This window comes from Dendropsophus ebraccatus, chromosome 1 (genome assembly GCF_027789765.1).
Source record: "Dendropsophus ebraccatus isolate aDenEbr1 chromosome 1, aDenEbr1.pat, whole genome shotgun sequence".
NCBI lineage: Eukaryota > Metazoa > Chordata > Amphibia > Anura > Hylidae > Dendropsophus > Dendropsophus ebraccatus.
The window spans coordinates 41,290,410-41,309,288 of record NC_091454.1 but is presented as its reverse complement, the minus strand read 5'-3'; the positions used below and the strand labels follow the sequence as shown (position 1 = coordinate 41,309,288).

Below are 18,879 nucleotides of genomic sequence, written 5' to 3'. Positions count from 1 at the left end.
GAAGCGGAATCCACTCTTAATGTTTGCTTGAAATTCCTCCTGTAAATATAAACAGAGCAATGTCCCATTGTGTTCAATGGAATTTCCGCTCTGTTGTTCGCATGGCAGAATTTTTTAGCAGAATTTTCTGCCATGGATCCACTTTATGCCCAAAGAATTGACATGTCATTCCCGTTAGAGGACTCCTATAAAAGTCAATTCTCCTTGAATTCCGTTTGCATTCTGCTTGAATTCTACTCGAATTCACCTCAAATTCTGCTCCTATTTTGCCAGACTGCCAGACTGTTCAGACTGTTTATTGAGATGGACTATAAGTATCAGCAATTCATATACTACATGCAGTGAAATATGTGTATATTTTATATAAAATAATCATGATTGGAAGGTGAAGAATAATATTTTAAATAATAATATCTGTTTGTATTGAGCTTCTTGTCACAATTTTGTGAAGTAAATTTTGTACTAAGGCCTATTTCATATGAGCATAATACAGCCGTATTTTTTGTGTCTGTATTCGGACTAGAACTGAAGGCTGACAGCGCGTCTAATGACCAACGCTGACAGCATTATAGACCCCTATGCCACTTTCAACTCATTACATACCATTACAGGTGGGCTGGGATAATGCGGAAGAAAAAAAATTAGGAGAAAATTTAGCAGATGGCCGTAATATGAGCATGTTTTAGTCCCAGTTGGGTTACAACTAATTGAAGTAGGATCCAGGGTCCAGAGTGACAACAATATAAAGGCTATATTTTTGTGGTCACATGGAATGTTCAATACAAGGTACTCAGTAAAGGAATTATCCAGGGACAGGAACTAATTTGCGTGTGTAAATGTGACCAAACTGAGCTTAAAAAACAAAAAAGAAAATGGGTACTCACCTGACGCCATGCCCTGCTGCTGCCCTATCCATGGTGCCCACTCCTGTTTCTCTGTGATTACTACTCTTGGTCTCGACACAAGAAGGTGCTTGTAGGTCACCACACCATATTATTTTCCTGCCTCATTTCAATATAAAAATTATTCCATGGACAAACATTTTTAAAGTAGTGATATTATTTAACAGCTAAACCATTTTTCTACACTATTCCTAACCACAAGTTTCAATGAAGTGTCAATGAAGCACACTTTTCTTTTTTCTTTTTTATCAAACCTCTAAACTTTCATCTAGTGGTAGAAATGTTTTGATGCTAGAATTTACAAATTCAGGTTATCACGCAGTAAAATAACACCAAAATACCGTATTCTCTGTGTAGTAATGCACTCTATTGAAGTCAATGGAAAATTGGGAAAATGTCTTTTAAACCTATTTTGTGTCTTTTTTAGTGAAGTAGAGGGAGATCTCTAATTTGATATGTCCTCCTATAGGTCACATCTTATGGTTCTAAATTTTATCTCCTACTATATATACAATTATGTTTTTCCTAATATTTGCAATGTTACTTCATTTTAGTGCATTTTTAAAGAACAGTGGCTGATATATATTCTACTCCATAAGTATCAGTGGGAACTATATTAGTGCTCTTTGCCCAACCTCAGCTCTACCACGACAGTCGAGCTGTTTACTGTCACAGATCAAGCCACTCTCGTATTGATTTGGTCTTGTACATGCAGTTAATTCAGATCTATTATACATTGTCAGATGCGCCTGAAATGTGCCTGCATCTAATCTTCAACAACCTTTCCAAAGGCAATATCTCATGAAGACAAGTCTATTTTAATACATGTTTGTGTCTTGTACAAATAACCACAGACATGCAAAATATATTGTCTTTGATACATACATATTTCTTAATATGTTGATGAAAAAAATGTAAATGGAGGTTGACCTTCAATGTAATGCCTCCAGGGAAGACCATAAAACATAAGTGAATCTTTTTTTTTCGCCATGTCATCAATAAAACGTTGCCAAAAAAAAAATATTGTATATATGTAGCTAGTTGTAAGGATTGGGGGGAAAACCAGGAAAATTAATTTTAGCACTTATAATTACAAGTGCGTAATATTATAGAAAATATCTAGTCATCAGAGACTTTTACATTTTTCAATGGAAAAACAGAATGCAAACATTTAAATGTCTAATTTAATATTTTAGTTATATTGTATATTTATCACACTGTACTATTTTCTATCTTTCATATGTTATCAGAATTCTTCATCCTTCAACCCCTGCACGAAAAGTATAGAGAGGAAATTTCCATATTGGTAGTCCTAGAGTAACCTATATTGGCAAAAGTTTAAAGATGAACTAAAGACACTATAGTACAGTACTACGGCAATGGGCAGAGGCCACATTTATATGAGTTGATGTCAAGGCAGATCGAGTTCATTTATAATAGTGGCTTACTAATACTGGCATGTACATGTAACATATAGGATACATGTGATACATGTAACATGATTAGGATAGTTGCAATGGAGATCAGGATGCCCATACAAGAAAAAGCCAAGGAGAATGGCAGGCATGCAAGAGTCACCAGATGTCTGTGAACAGTGCGATGCCCCGATGCACACAGAAGGACAGTAGACATTTTGATTTAGATTTTTTAAATTTGAAAAACTTCTACAAATTTCATTTAAATTTTATGGGAAATAGAATCTATAAACTGCTTTACAGAAGATTTTTATGATATAATCCAGTAACTATCCTCGGAAACACAGTAATTTTGCACTCTGGGATTGCGTGGAGCACAAAGGTTAGTGCTATCAGTCATTTAAGTTTCTAGGCTTTGCAAATAGTATATAAATATAAATGAGTTTCTATCATTTTACTTTCTTATGGAGTGTAGATAGTAAATCAGACATTTTTTAAGTGACTTTTAAAAAACTTGATTCATTTACAAAATGTGTTTTTAAGATACAGAGCAGTACTCTTCAAATAGAGATTTGAAATACATTTTTGAGTCTGCTGGAGGAGCAGAATACTATTAAATCCAACAAGAAAGGAAACATATTCTTTTGACACAGGATGCTCTTCTTAAATTTCATAAATTCAGACTTGTTTTCAATATGAATTCAAACTCTAAAAGTTCTCTCGAGCCTGTACAATATGAGCAACATCACAAAAATTCTGAACTCCTCTAAATTCCAATCATTAACACATGGATTAAACCTGGCACCTGGATTTATGACCCACTACATGGACACACTCCACAGATAAGACTGAACTGACCAACAATCTTGGACTTCCAAATAACCTTTAATTTACAACAAGTCCTTTTTATTGCCCTGGCTTATCTATGTGATGTATATACCCCCTCACCCCCCCCCCTCCCCAATTCACAGATGTCTCTCCCTTCTGGCTTGTAACATCCCTAAAATGTTGTGCTGTTTCTGTAAGTCATTCATTTGTGAACTTGTCTGACGAAGGGATCTTGTGAATCCCGAAAGCTCGCAGCTCTAACAGTTTTTTTGTTGGCCAATAAAGGTATCACTCCTAAAATACTTTGATTTGAAGTATTTACCACGATATGAACTCCTCTAAAGAAATACAGAAATTCAGACTTTTTGCAGCATCAGTGAAAGTCAATTTAAGGCTTTATTTAAGATTCTCAAAATCTATCATGGATATGTTAAAGGGAACTATCAGCACATTAAACGAATCAAACCTGCTGATAGCCCCCTAATGCGCAGGGGGTTCAGAGGAGGAAGGTATGTTTTTTACCTTCCTCCTCGGCGCCATTCCCATACTGTTAGTAGTTGCATCCATGGCCTGGAGCACTGCCCTGCCCTCATCACACCAAGCTGACCCGCTCCTTTCAATGATAATCAATGATAATCAATAGCATGGGAACGGCACACAGGAGAAAGGTAAGAGGCATACCTTCCTTCTCAGTGCCCCGTGCACATTAGGTGGCTATTAGCAGTAGAGCTGAATGTACTGTAGATCAGTCTAACCTACTGATTAGCAGGGTAACAAATTCAGGGTCAAGTAAGTTGGAGGGGACCCCTTTAACATAATTAAAGAACATAAAAAGAAGCAGGGTAAAAAATTCATGTAAGTAGGAGGGGACTTCTTATTTATTCCCTACACTGTGCTCCACCCTGGGGGAACTCTTGAAGGCTGAGCTCCCCAAGTTTTGGCTTCCAATCTAGGATGTGACAGACAATGCTTAAGCTTATTAAAGCCAGAAAAAAAACAAGTCTCGTAAATGATTTTAATTTGATGTATGGAAATTGAACACTTGGCTCAGACCCACTGCTAAGGATGCTGGTTTTAATATTTTGAGGCACCCAGGAGTTATTTTATGTGTTTTCTAGAGTCTGATCATTTGGCATTTGAATATCGGTTGATGCAGCCCTAGGGAGTCCAGGAAAACATGGATACAGCCTATGGCTATGTTCACACTACGTAAAACTACGGCTGTAGTTCTCACCGCAGAACTACGGCCGCAGTTTTGAGGGGTGAAACATAGCCTTATTTTCAATGGGATCCCGGCCGGAGCATACACACATCATATGCGCTCTGGCCGGGACCCCATGCGGCGCCGGAACAAAACTGACATGTCAGTTTTCTGCGGCCGGAATTCAGTGAATTCCGGCGGCAGAAAGACCTGTCAGTTCACACAGTGAAGCAAGCGGCTCCTGCCGCTTGCTTCACTGTGGGCTATGGGAAGCTCTGATGCGGGCGCACGCTGATGCGCCCGCATCGGAGCTCTGCGGGCGGAAAGATCACCCGGCCGTTACTTAAGTACGGAACGGCTGGGTGTTCACGTAGTCTGAACATAGCCTATGGCTGTAAAGTAAAGCTTGCTGGTGCCAGATTCGAAACATATTCTATCTTATTGGAATGAAGTTTTGATTTGCCAACAGTCTCCACCCAGAGATTGCAAACCCTGTGAGCTACAGACCCCCTAGGTGATTTAGTCATACGAGGAAGCTCTGTTCTTAAATGTATTGCTTATTTAAGATTCTATTTATACTGAGTAAAAAGGAAAGGTGTCAGAATCTTTCCTGAAGGAGTAGCTTGAGAAGTTCCTTGTGAAAACAAGCAGCGACTCTGTGTTAGTCTTTGTTATTGTCTTCAAGGACAAGTATTATTTTCTTTTTTTAATTATTCCTTATAAAGGTCCTTTTTATTTTCTTCTATTTAATTTTTTTTTTTTAATACCTGTGGTTTTACATACTACTCTGTCTATATACATATTGCGTACTACTCTCCTATAATAAGTTTGAAAACCTCAAACCTCTACATTTTTTATTATTATTTACTTGGCTGAAAGCAAAGGTCACTCTATCATTAGATCCCTCTGTGTGATTTTTAAATGCACTGTAAGACACTTCAATATAAGCTGATAATTTATTTTGTATTGAATAAGTAATTCTTATTCTGTAAACAAAGAAAGATAAAAGAGGGCATTTAAAATGCTATATTGTAGTTGCTTCAGACAAGCATCAAACACTCATTACGCTACCTTGCACTAGCGTCCCCACCAATCACACAGTGTTGGATGCTTGTCTGAAGCAACTGCAATAAAGCATTCTAAATGGAGAGTGCCCTCTTTTATCTTTCTTTGTTTACAGAATAAGTACCCTGTGTGGAGGTGGAGTACACCCATATGCCTGGGGCAAGCGGATGACGGGCTGCTGCAATCACCCATCCAGGCGTTTTACTTCTATAACCTCTTCCTCAGTATAAGAACCTGAAATATGTAAGGAAAATCTCCAACAGACTGTGCAGGCCCTGGTGGACACGCCTGAGGGTCTGTTTCTGAAACCACTGCAAGGAGCAAAAGTCATTCCTACAGCAGCCAAATCTACCTCACCAGTCCCTCCTACTTCCAAGGGAGTTCCCAAGTTGGCAAACACCATCTTTTCTCATAGAGGCAGTCCCTAAGTCGTCAGACACCATCTCGCCGCCTTCTTCTATAGTGGCAGTCACTCTCAAAGACCAGATGGGGTATCTTGCACCATATTGTGTGCCACTTCTACAGGCTCCCAACTGTGTGTGCCATGAGGAGTGAGAGATACCCCAATATCATAAGGGCCAGTAATTCAGCTTATATTTTGGCCCTGTATTTACTACTTGCAAAGTAGCGGCAGTTATGGGGGTCTCTTTTATACACCCTTTGGGCACATCTGCCCTTATTTTACGTAGCTACAATTTGCTGAACATTTTATAGTTTGTAGTCACAAAGCTAGATGTCTGTGCCTGTTTATTAGACAACTTATGTGATAGTAAAACTGCCCTTGCACATGGAATTTTAATGAAATGTGATATGCAATGCCATCTTAGAATTGGTTTGTACAAACTTTGCAAAAACGTTTTGCAACATTTGTAACAAATCTTCGTTCAGGAAGTTTGGTTTGCCCATCTCTAATTGCTACCCATGCTAAATGTTAAAAAGTGTGTGAGGGTTTGAGAAATGGATGTGTCCGTCTTCATCAGTAGTAAATGGAAAGTATGTTGTCAGTACAAAATGTCAGTTATAGGCTACAGTTCACACAATGTCAAAAAGTAGAGAAAAGACGGTTGCTTTTGCTATTTAAATTAACGTCCGTTTTTGCCATGAGTTAACTGACTGCAATGCAATGCATTGAAGTCAATGGAAAGACAGACGTCCAATGCACACAATGAATTCAATAACGGACGTTATCACCGCGTGCGTCAAAATAATGATCATGACAATTATTTTCGGACATCTTTTGCAAACAGCGGACGTTTTTTAATAGTTGTTCACACACAGTTTTTCTTTCTTCAGCTTTCTTTCTCTGTTTTTACTATTAAATTCTGTGGAATTTTCAATTAAGCCGCATCCAAAGTCCAACTAGTAACCCAAACTAGAATAATGTACCAAAAGCCGTTATTACACTAAGGGGAGGCCAGACAGCTGTACAGTGTGTTAGCATATCACAATATCACACTATAAGTAAAAAATATTGATTACATATTTAATCTAGTATTAGATTACTTTAACCCTTTAAGGACATGGCCCATTTTCGTTTTTACGTTTTCGGTTTTTCCTCCTTGTGTTTAAAAGGTCATAGCACTTGCATTTTTAAACCTAGAAACCCATATGACCCCTTATTTTTTGCGTCACTAATTGTACTCTGCAATTACAGGCTGAATTTTTGCATAAAGTACACTGCGAAACCAGAAAAAAATAAAAGTGTGGTGAAATTGAAAAAAAAAACGCATTTCTTTTATTTGGGGGAAATGTGTTTTTACGCCATTCACCCTGGGGTAAAACTGACTTGTTATGCATGTTCCTCAAGTCGTTACGATTAAAACGATATATAACATGTATAAATTATATTGTATAACATGTATAACTATATAACTATATTGTATCTGATGGCCTGTAAAAAATTCAAACCGTTGTTAACCAATATATGTTCCTTAAAATCACTCCATTCCCAGGCTTATAGCGCTTTTATCCTTTGGTCTATGGGGCTGTGCGAGGTGTCATTTTTTGCGCCATGATGTGATCTTTCTATCGGTACCTTGATTGCCCATATACGTCTTTTTGATCGCTTTTTATTAAATTTTTTCTGGATTTGATGCGACCAAAAATGCGCAATTTTGCACTTTGGGATTTTTTTGCGCTGACGCCGTTTACCGTACGAGATCAGGAATGTGATTAATTAATAGTTCGGGCGATTACGCACGCGGCGATAGCAAACATGTTTATTTATTTATTTATTTGTTTACTTTTATTTAAAACCTGGGAAAAGGGGGGTGATTCAGACTTTTATTAGGGGAGGGGGCTTTTTACTATTAACAACACTTTTTTTTTTTTTTTACACATATACTAGAAGCCCCCCTGGGGGACTTCTAGTATATACACTTGGATCTCTCATTGAGATCTCTGCAGCATAGATATGCTGCAGAGATCCATGAGATCGGCACTCGTTTGCTTTCGGCTGCTGCAGCCGAAAACGAACGAGTGCCGAGCCGAGGACGGCGCCATCTTGGACGCGTCCCCGGCCGTAATCAGTAACGGAGATCGCTCCTCCGGGACAAGGTCCCGGAGGAGCGATCTCCCCCACTAGACACCAGGGAAACGTTGCCTCCGGTAATCGGAGGCAGCTGTCAACTTTGACAGCTGCCTCCGATTAGCTAATTAGCGGGCGCGGCGATCAGACCATTCCCGCTAATAGCAGCGGTCCCGGACTACTCGCGGCACCCGGGATCGCGGCACTTCAAAGCGGGGCCGCCGCGCGGCCCCGCTTTGAAGTGCAAGTGAGGACATAGGACGTACCGGTACGTCCTATGTCCTTAAGAGGTTAATCAGGTTACCATTGATACAAATTTTTTCATTAGAAATAATTTCTCAATAGAGATGAAAGAATTGGTTCAGTGTCAACCTACTTTGGGCTATGTTCCCACTATGTCCACCGCCGCTAATAATGATCATGATCAATTACTTCAGATTTTACAAAAAAAATTGTACAAATCTATTTTTTTTTTAAATCACTTTGAGCAAATTGAGGAACTCCTGTCTTTTATTGTAGGAGCATAGGAGCAGGAAGTTCTCTTTAATGAAAGAGTCCCTGCAGGTGCCCAGTAAGTGGCAGTGACTCTGACCTTTTTTCCCTATCCTCATGGCTCACAGTGACTGTATATGGCACACAGGCTCAAATAGTTCACAGATGCTAAGGTTTCAAAGAACACATTTTAAGGGTAGCTTCACACGTATCACATCGCAGTTGATTTTCTGCTGCGGATCCGCAGCAGACCTGCAGAAGATTTTACAGTGCGGATTTGATCCTGTGTTCATTGATTTAGTCAAATCTGCTGCGGATCGGCAGCAGAAAATCCACTGTCATACGGTACGTGTGATGCTACCCTCAGGCTATGTTCGCACGACGCACAAACAACTTCTGTTGTTTTCAGTGAAAATTGCATTGAAATCAAACAATGTGCAAAACTAATTGACATGTCGATTATTTCAACGGCCATATCAAACAACGGTCATTGTTCAATAGATTGTGTGAATAATGACCGTTGTTTGCATCGACTTCAATGCAGCCTATTTTTTTTACTATGAAAGGAAGGCAATTGTTTTAATTGAAAACAATGGCCGTTTTTGTCATAAAATGTACTTTGTGTACATAGCCTAAGACCACTTCTTGATTTCATTATGTAAAAGAGAAACAGATTGCTGAACTCAGGGAGACCAGCCAAACGACAAAACTGCCGGCTGCTAGTAAAAGCGCTCAATGCAGTGAAGTCCTAGGTGCATTGCTCCACGGGCTCCTCTTTTGAATTATGTTTAAGGGAATTTGTCAGCTCCTGGGCCCTACCTGAGGTGGCAGCCCTCAGTGAGCATGATGCTTTTTTGGTAATTTTCCGTGCATCTTATGTACAATCTTATGTCTTCAACTGTACTAAAGAGTAACCGAGCAGTTTGTGTCACACTCTGGCATGCATCCTCCTCCCTCTTCATGAATAGTCAATGCTGCCCGTCCACCTGCTCACTCACCTGTCAGATTGCAGATTAGTCCTCTGTAGGCAGTTTATGTCTGAAAGAAACACTCAGGTATATTTGAATCTCTTCTCCCTAATGTGTTGGAGCTGTGGCCTAAGGGTAATTCTCCTGTCTAGAGACCTGCCAGCAGTTCATTTTCTGGTTTGAATCCCCTAATGGAAATTAAATAGATGTTTTTTTTTTCTCTCATTATTGTATCATTTTTAAGGCTATGTTCACACACAGTATTTTTGCTGCCATTTTGGCTGCCATTTAATAGCAAATAATTACTGTTATTTTAAAATAACGTCCAATATTTGCCATTAAATGATGGCCATCAATTTCAATTTCAACAGTGTGAGAACATAGCCTTTCTGTGTTCTCAATCCACAACTGACCAAAATACTGAGCGAAAATATTGCGTGTGAACCTAAACTCTCGGAAATGATTCCCGCTGTCTGTCCGCTCCGTGGAGAGGGTGGATACAGCGGGAGGACCGCCTGGAAAACTTGGATACAGCCGTAGCCATAGGCTGTATACCAGTTTTCCAGCCGGTCCTCCCGCTGTATCCACCCGCTGCACGGAGCGGGCAGACAGCGGGAATCTGATGCCGAGCGTTCGTGTTCATACGAACCCGAACCTCGGCAGTTTCGGACCATCCCTAGTGTGAACATAGCCTTAAAAATGATACAATAATGAGGGGAAAAAAAGACATTGTTTTAATTTCCATCAGAGGATATGAACCAGAGAATGAACTGCTGCCATTTCTCTAGACAGGTGAGTTACCCCTAGACCACAGCTCCAACACATTAGGTAGAAGAGATTCGATTATACCTGAGTGTTTCTTTCAGACATAACCTGCCTACAGAGGACTAATCTGCAATCTGACTGCTGAGCGAGCAGGAGACCGGGCAGCATTGATTATTCATAAAGAGGGAGGAGGATGCATGCTAGAGTGTGGCACGAAGAACTGCTCTGTGACTCTTCAGTACAGTAGGAGACATAAGATTGTACATAATCCGCTGCACGGAAAATTACCAAAAGGGCACCATGCTCACTGGGCGCTGCCAGCTACAGCACACTGTCAGCACCTCAGGTAGGGCCCAGGAGCTGACAGATTCTCTTTAAGGAAACTTTTCTCCTTTGTTAGGGGTTAGTTGTGGTAACCAAAATATAATGTGGAAACCAAAATCTAAAAGTATTTTATGAAAGAGATATTATTTTGATTAAGATTACGTAGGTGTTCTCTATATGTATTGTGTTAACTGTGTAGGGCAGGGATCGTCGACCTTCGTCACTTCAGCTGTTGCAAAACTGCAATTCCCATGTCTGGACAGCCCAAACTATAGCTGCCTAGGCCTGTTGGAAATTGTAGCTTGGAAAAAGCTGGCAGGCTGAAAGTTCCCCATCCCTGATGTAGGGGCTTATTCTACTATTTATCTTGCCTGTATTGTTCGGATTTGGCAATATTTAGAATGCGCATTATCACAGGGCGTACCTCTGTCTAATTTAATGTTACTGATGGAATACTAATGCTGTCTTTTTCTATAGCAATAGACAATTTCAGCTGCACAATAAAAATTCAATTTCTTGCACTCCTCTAAACTCTTTGCGTATAGAGAATAATACCAGTAAATATAAAATTAAATGGTTTTCACTTTCCTAAATGCCAACTAAACTATTCACTTTTAACAGCTTAAGTGAGCATTTCAGAAACATTCCCTTCAATGAGTAAAGGAAAAAAAGTCTATTACTGTATGTAGCAAAGGGATTTTCTTTTGTACGACATGACATGTGTTAAGCTTTAAAAAAAAAAAAGTACTAAAGTTTAATTCTACAACAATCTTCTTCACTTTTAATACTATTTTTAATTGGTAGCGCTCTATAATAGCATTTTATGGCTGTATACAGCTGGATCAAAGTTAGCCGTTAAAGAAAACCATTCTGTTTATCATTAATTTTGATTTTCTTGAGCAGATGTTATTTGGTGGCACATTATCCTACCCCATTTGTCTATTTGAGAGGGAAATTCAATTAAACAGATTAATAAATGCAGCATTCTGTTCATTATTTTAATATCCTAACTACTTTATCAGTGAATGCCGGTATTTGTAAGACTTTTTTTTTCTATAGTGTCTATAGTCCTTTTTAGCAATGAGAGAAAACATTTTGTTGTTGTCATGTTAATATATAGATTAGGCTAAAGTGCCAAGTGGGCGTTTCCCATCATGGAAAAAGCCCAGTCTGAGTCTAGCCCATGTCCTTTTTTATCACTCATGCCCAGACAGTTGGCATTAACCTTTCCTGTTTGACTGACATTCACTAGAAGAGGAGAGGAGCTGGACTTATCTGGGCTCTTGCTGTGCAGGGAAATGCTCCCTTGGTACATAAACGTTGTTTACATATTAAGGGCCCGTTCACACTGACTACACGCGCCTCCACTCTCTGCCGCTCTCCGCTCAAATTGCGAAAGACCTGAAAACGTTCACTCATTTCCATGGAACGATAATCGTTACTTATGATCGTAATTGCGATCATTTTTCTTAGCTATTTATTTGCTATTGCATTCGTATCTTTTGCGAACGACCGAATGATGTCTTATTCAATGGAAACGATTTGCGAACGTTTTGCGAACAAGCAACGATAAAAATAGGTCCAGGTCTTATAAAGCAATCAACGATTTCTCATTCGGTCGTTAATCGTTAACTGCATTTCAACCGAACGATTATCGGATGTGATTCCTTCTTGTCCAGGCTTAGACTAGATTAGTTTTCAGAATCTATGAAAAAAAGATGTCCGACATGCAGCTTATGGCCCCATTGACGTGAATTGACATGACATTTTGCGATTATGTTCTTTCCATTTCCCTGACGTATAATTCTTTTGTGCAGGACTCAAAAGCATGGTCAACCATTTTTCAATTCAAAATTTGGCCGTCTTTTATCCTTATTTTACTGTTGTATTTTGTCTTTATTTTAGTGTTGCGTGAGAATATACACATAGGCTAGGTTCACACTTTGTGAAAATGATGGCTGTGTTTCATAATAACGACCGTCATTGCACAAATATTGAAGGTTAATTGTACAATGACACCTGTTATTATGAAAGACGGCTGTCATTTTTACCTAGTGTGAACCTAGCCGTAGACAGTATTAATAAATCTGACCCATTGTGTTTGAGTTGCAAAAATACTTGTCAGATCCTGAGTAAGTATCCATAGACTGAGTTTATTCAGTGGGCTAGATTTATATATTCTGTTCCCCCAGCTATTTATCCTCCGCATAATGTGTATAAATAACTCTTTGGCGAGGCTTAATTTACGTAAAATAATTATTTTCATTTTCTAAGAACGTGCATCAATATTCTGAGAAACACTAAAAAAAAAACACTTTTTTTTTTTTTAAACAAAGCTAACCGCCACTTACAGAATTAAATGACCATTAAAAGACATTTCCCTGTTTGTACAAATTCTATTAACTTTCCCTTCATAGAGAGGAAGGTGAAGAGATTACCTCAGCACCAGAAATCACAGTAATTAATGCCAGCTCCGAGCTGCTAATTGAAATATGCTTTATCCTATTCATTCCACAGCAGCACTCCATGGAGGGTGCTAATGATTCTGCTAGCTCATGATAATTTGACTTTATGGAACAAAACTTTTTTTTTTTTTAATGCGTCTCCAAAAATATTTTATCAAGCTTTAAAAGTCAATGTAGTATGAATTATAAAAGGACATGAATAAAAACGACTGCTTATTTTATTACTTCACACTATGGAGTATTAGCTTTCTTTACAATGGATAATAATTGTGTCCTGCAAATTACGTTTTAATCATTATAATAAGCACGGCCAATTTTAAAATACTAATTTTTACAATATATTATCCATGGTTATGCTCAAGCTGAGAAAAAATATTCAAATCTGGGCAAAAACATAACCTAACAGCCTCACCGTGTTATTTCTTTTTGTTTAATGGTGCAAGTCGTCTAACAAGGGTCAAATATTCTGGGGAGTCTTAGATCGTTGTGACATTGTTTGTGCTAATGCTGTATAATCACTTATAGTTAGTTTCTATTCTAGTTACTGTTATTTGCTTAGTAATGCTCAGTAATGTTCAGTGTATTGAAGGATGAGCTTTGTTTATAGAGAGTCCATTACCGTGTTAAAGAAGCAACCTTGCTACAGTCGTGATATTTATTGAACATATGGTGGAATGGAAGATATGCACTGTTGAAGAAAAAAAAAATAATGCACCAAGAAAGAGCTGTTAGGGTCAAATAAAACTTCCTTTGTGTGAATGCATTTGGCTGACTCTAGCCTTGATGAAATGCATTTGAGCATGAAGGCATACTGGTTCCAAATAGCATCCTGCAGCACATTTACCCATAGATGTTGCCTCTGGACCTGTAAAACCTGCACACGCATATGTATGTAATAAAGGTGTGTAATAAAGGGGCAGTCTTTGTCTGGATGGTGGACAAGAAACTGTGGGAGGTGTTAATGCTTGTACATTTACACTTACCGAATCCGCAGCTGATTTCATTTAATTAACTGAACACAGCATCAAATCTGCACCATCAAATCTGCTGCAGATCTGCTGCGGATCCTGGAGGTGTGAACGCACCCTAACACTGATCTGTCTGGACCCTTCAGAGCATGTTTCACATGTGTGTACCTCCATGTAACAGCTGCTAACAACGTGATTTACATAAGGTAAAATAATTTATAGAAACAACCCTCCGCCCTCTCTCAGTCCATTGATGCACCCTGATCACACTGTGATTTTACACTTTCTTCAATGTAAAACCTACTGCTGCTTTCGGTGGCGATACTCTATATGGGTATGTTTGCAAGCTTATTAAAAAGTCTGCTTTTCTGTGCAGTGTTTGATGTGTTTTCTGGCTCGAGTTTGCTGCAAAATCACTTTTTAATGCAAAGAACAAGCAGAAACACCTTTTTGGCCATTCTTCTCCTATTGAAATAAATGGGGCATTAAAAAGCGTGTTTATGCAACAAAAAGCATGTGTTTTTGTTGCAGTTTTCACTGGAAAAGAGCCCCCATGGCCCCACGAGTTTAGCTGCAATTACTTAGCTGTTTTATTGCGGTTCGTTTAAAGTGAATGTTCCATCAGGTGCATTTGCTTTAAGTATAGCACATGTATAGAACGGCAGCGGCACAGGGAAGATGGTTTCAACAGTCCTTTTTTTGAACCGTGACCCAGTTACAGTATATGGCGCCATTCTATTCTTGGCGAGGTTTCCTCCCACTGTTCTAGTGCTAACCATCTCGGGGAACTGGGCCATGGTTCAAAAAAAGGACCATGGCTCCGGTTTCCCCGGGCCGGCGCCATTTTATACATGTACAACTTTTAAATCAAATGTATTTTGTAGCACAATACACCCACCAACTCACCCGATGTGTGTTTCGCTTTTGGGCGTCTTGGTTGATAATGAACAGATAAAAATAAAAGGGAAAGGAGGAAAAATAGCCTCGTGAGTACAAAAGGAACATCTTTTGCCTAATAAAATCTACAACAGACTTTTTTATATTCGCTTGTACTATTGATTTCAAAGTTTTTTTGAAATGGCAGATATGTTTTAAACTTTTTTTTTGCACCCGCCTACAATAAGTGGAATGGTTTTGCGTTCTGTCAGTTTTATTGTTAAAAATACACCAAAAATTAAGCAAATTTGTATAAAAAATCCGACTTACATGTCACACCCCAAAATGGCATGCAGATTTTTGAAGCAAGATTATATATATATAAAATAATCACAATGTATGTATATTGTAGCTCACATATTGTTCCAATTGCTTTTTCAGTGCTTATGTAATGGGAACATATTCCTCAGTTCTGTATACAGAGCTACAGCCATACCATGAGTCACTATGCCCAGTTTAATCTAAATTTCTAATTTCTCTGCTTCATCCACATAGACTAGCGCCAGTTATGTATCAAGCCACTTATTTTTCATGTATGGAAGGGAGCTGAGCAACATAATGGAGAATATTTAGATGGCAGAGCGATACACTGGACCCCTTTTAAAATAAAGCTGCCCCCTGTTTATTTTATACTTTAGATTTCCCTTTAAGATCCAAATTGCCTGTAAATTGAGGTTAGATTTTCTATGCTTACATCTCCATAATCTGTTTATAGCAGGAAATTCTCTGTTAGGGAAAGGTGATAGGTTGAAACTAATAGATGACAATGACAGCATTTTTTTTATTAGATTAGTGTCCTTGAAATTTTCAAGCTTTCTGTCTTTCAGAGAGCTTGAGATGAGGCCTTGAGCATGTAATCCTGCTGTATATGAAAAAATAGTGTTATTACTACAAATGAGCCTGAATCATTGAAATGATGTTGTACAACTTTGCATCACAATATTATTCAGCTGTTACCTGTCATATATTCGATGCTTCACAGATAAGTGAACCACTATACAACACTTTCGGGTATGTGCACACTGAGGAATAGGCGAGATATTGAAGAGGAATCCGCTCTTAATTTCCGCTTGAAATTCCTCCCGTAAAATATGAACAGAGCAATGTTCTGTTTAACACATGGCAGAATTTGGGTATATGCACACAGAGTAATTCTGTCAGAAAACTCGGTACGGAATCCACTGCTCATCCCCGCGCGGTCCCGCTTCCCTCTCCGCCAGCTACATAGGCACCATTATATGCTCTGGTGGATTCCACTGTCCGCCCAAAGAATTAACACAGCACGCGGGCACGATTGGTCGAATTCTGCACCAAATTTTCCAACAAAATTAGGGTGGGTTCACACTGAGGAATGCCTGCGGATTCCGACGCTCGACCCCGCTTTCTGCCGCGCTCATGTCAATTTATTCGACAGGCGGCGGAACATGCCCGACCCTAACTCCAAGTGTATATACCATTTCTGAGCAGAATTTTCTGTCACAAATCCACTTTCTGCCCAAAGAATTGACATGTCAAATAGTGGCTTAAATTCTGCTTGAATTCTGTTTGCATTCTACTTGAGGAAATTCAAGCAGAAAGCATTCATCTTTAATTCCTTGCCTATTCCTCAATGTGCACATACCCTTACATATTTTATTCTATTAAGAATTTGTTCTCATAGTTACTTTCTTTCGAAAACAGCTCCTCCGTTGTACTATGTACCCGGGTTATGTGTGCTGTTACAATTCTGCTCCGCTTGCTTTAATTAAACTAAGCTACAAAACCACACACAAACTGAATTTTTTCAATCCTTGATAACCCTTTTAAAGGCCTTTTCTGTCCTTGAAAACCTCTATTTATTTAAATGCTGTATTAATGCAGTATATTGGATGTAACCAATGTTTTTTTTCCTTTTTGTGAGGGAAGGGATTTTTAAAAATATTTTTTAAAGCATTTTTTAGTCCCCCCCCCCCCCAGGAAACTTTTAGAGCCTTTAGAGTGTTTCGAATGATTGCTTATATCAATAAATTATTTACAGCAGACACAGAGGCCTTGAAGACTGGTTGGTGTCCTATGATTACAGAACTGTTTTGTTACCATGATCACTATTGATTTCTGCATCTAAACAGTTAAATTAACAGCATTTCCAGTATCAGTCATTACCAGCAGGTGTCAGCTGCAGATTGCAGCAGTCACCCATTGGAAGAAGCAAGCTCAGCTCATGGGGGAGGGATCAGTTCCCTGCAGCAGATTACTGGGGAGCAAATCTGTTGTCTCTATGAGGGCTGTGATTGCTACAGGCTGCCTTCAGCAGAATTATGGATCAATGGAGTACATATATACTGCATTGATCCCTATGAGCAATCATGACGGGGTTTATAAAAATGTGTAAAAAGTGTTTTTAATATGAAAATAAATCTAGCTCATAATAAAAGTTAAAATAAATTAAAAAACACATATTTAATATTGTCTCATATGCTATTGCCTAAACTATTAAAATATCACATTCCTGATATTGTACCGAAAACGGCATAAGCGCAAAAATCAGGCAAAGTGCAAAAATTGCACTACAGATTATTGTGCAAAACATGAGCCCTCACGCAGCCCTACAGATTGAAATATAAATGGCAGAGCTCAATCCATCAGCCGGGACTGGCATTTTCCCCTAAGTTGTGACGTCATTGGAACTCTGGGGAAAATGCCTTCTGGTGGGGGTCCCGAAGCTTGTGTACCAGCTATACACTCACCGGCCACTTTATTAGGTACACCTGTCCAACTGCACGTTACCACTTAATTTCTAATCAGCCAATCACATGGTGACAACTCAGTGCATTTAGGCATGTAGACATGGTCAACACAATCTCCTGCAGTTTAAACCGAGCATCAGTATGGGGAAGAAAGGTGATTTGAGTGCCTTTGAACGTGGCATGGTTGTTGGTGCCAGAAGGGCTGGTCTGAGTATTTCAGAAACTGCTGATCTACTGGGATTTTCACGCACAACCATCTCTAGGGTTTACAGAGAATGGTCCGAAAAAGAAAAAACATCCAGTGAGCGGCAGTTCTGATGGCGGAAATGCCTTGTTGATGCCAGAGGTCAGAGGAGAATGGGCAGACTGGTTTGAGCTGATAGAAAGGCAACAGTGACTCAAATAGCCAACCATTACAACCAAGGTAGGCAGAAGAGCATCTCTGAACGCACAGTACGTCGAATTTTAAGGCAGATGGGCTACAGCAGCAGAAGACCACCCGTTACTAGCATGGTGTACCTAATAAAGTGGCCAGTGAGTGTAGTATATAGTATTATTTTTCAAGTCGCTGGACTCCTCCTTTAAACATAAGGAGGAAAAAACTAAAGTGCAGGAAAGGAGGAAAGGAACCAACACAAGAAATCTACCAACACATTTAACTTTTTCCTTTTATTATTATCGATGTATTATTATTATTTTTTTTTTTTTAAAAAGCACTATCTTATATTGTTGAATGGTTTCTCCTCTGTGCATCTAACAAAAAGCATCTGTAATGTAAGTCTTCAGGGTTACTTAAAAATTTGCTTTATGTAGATTTGTTATTATGTTTCTTTTTTTTCAGTGTTTTTTTTTTGTTGTTGTTCATGGAAATAGTTTATTTATTTATTTATTTTTTTAGGAAAGTGCATTTCTGCATTACAAAATATGATCACTTGGCCTTGCTGTCAGGATGTAGATCTAGTGACAAAGGTATAATGTATTTCCATACGATTTAAAATGATAAGCAGTTGTGTTTGCTTTAGATAAGTGGAGAGAACACATGAAATTGCTTTACATTTGTATACAGTGTAATGATATACAAAAGAAATAATAATTTGTTTCTGATGTATTTCTTGTCTTCTTGGCTAGTTTATCATACTATGCTACAAAAAAGTATACCCAAATAGAATAAGAAATAAGACATTCCTTCAGTTCTTAGAAGAAAATGCAAAGTATGTACTTCATCTTCTCTAAATGCCCACTTGAACTATTGGCACGTACTGGTAAACATGAATGGGGTATATTGTTCTAAAAGAAT

General features: G+C 38.7%; 1 protein-coding gene across 1 annotated transcript in view; it reads left to right on the top strand.

The window, feature by feature from the left end:
- Nucleotides 1-18,879, top strand: part of LOC138782175 (follistatin-related protein 4-like) — a 584,758-nt gene that overhangs the window by 138,385 nt on the left and 427,494 nt on the right. The window lies entirely within an intron of this gene.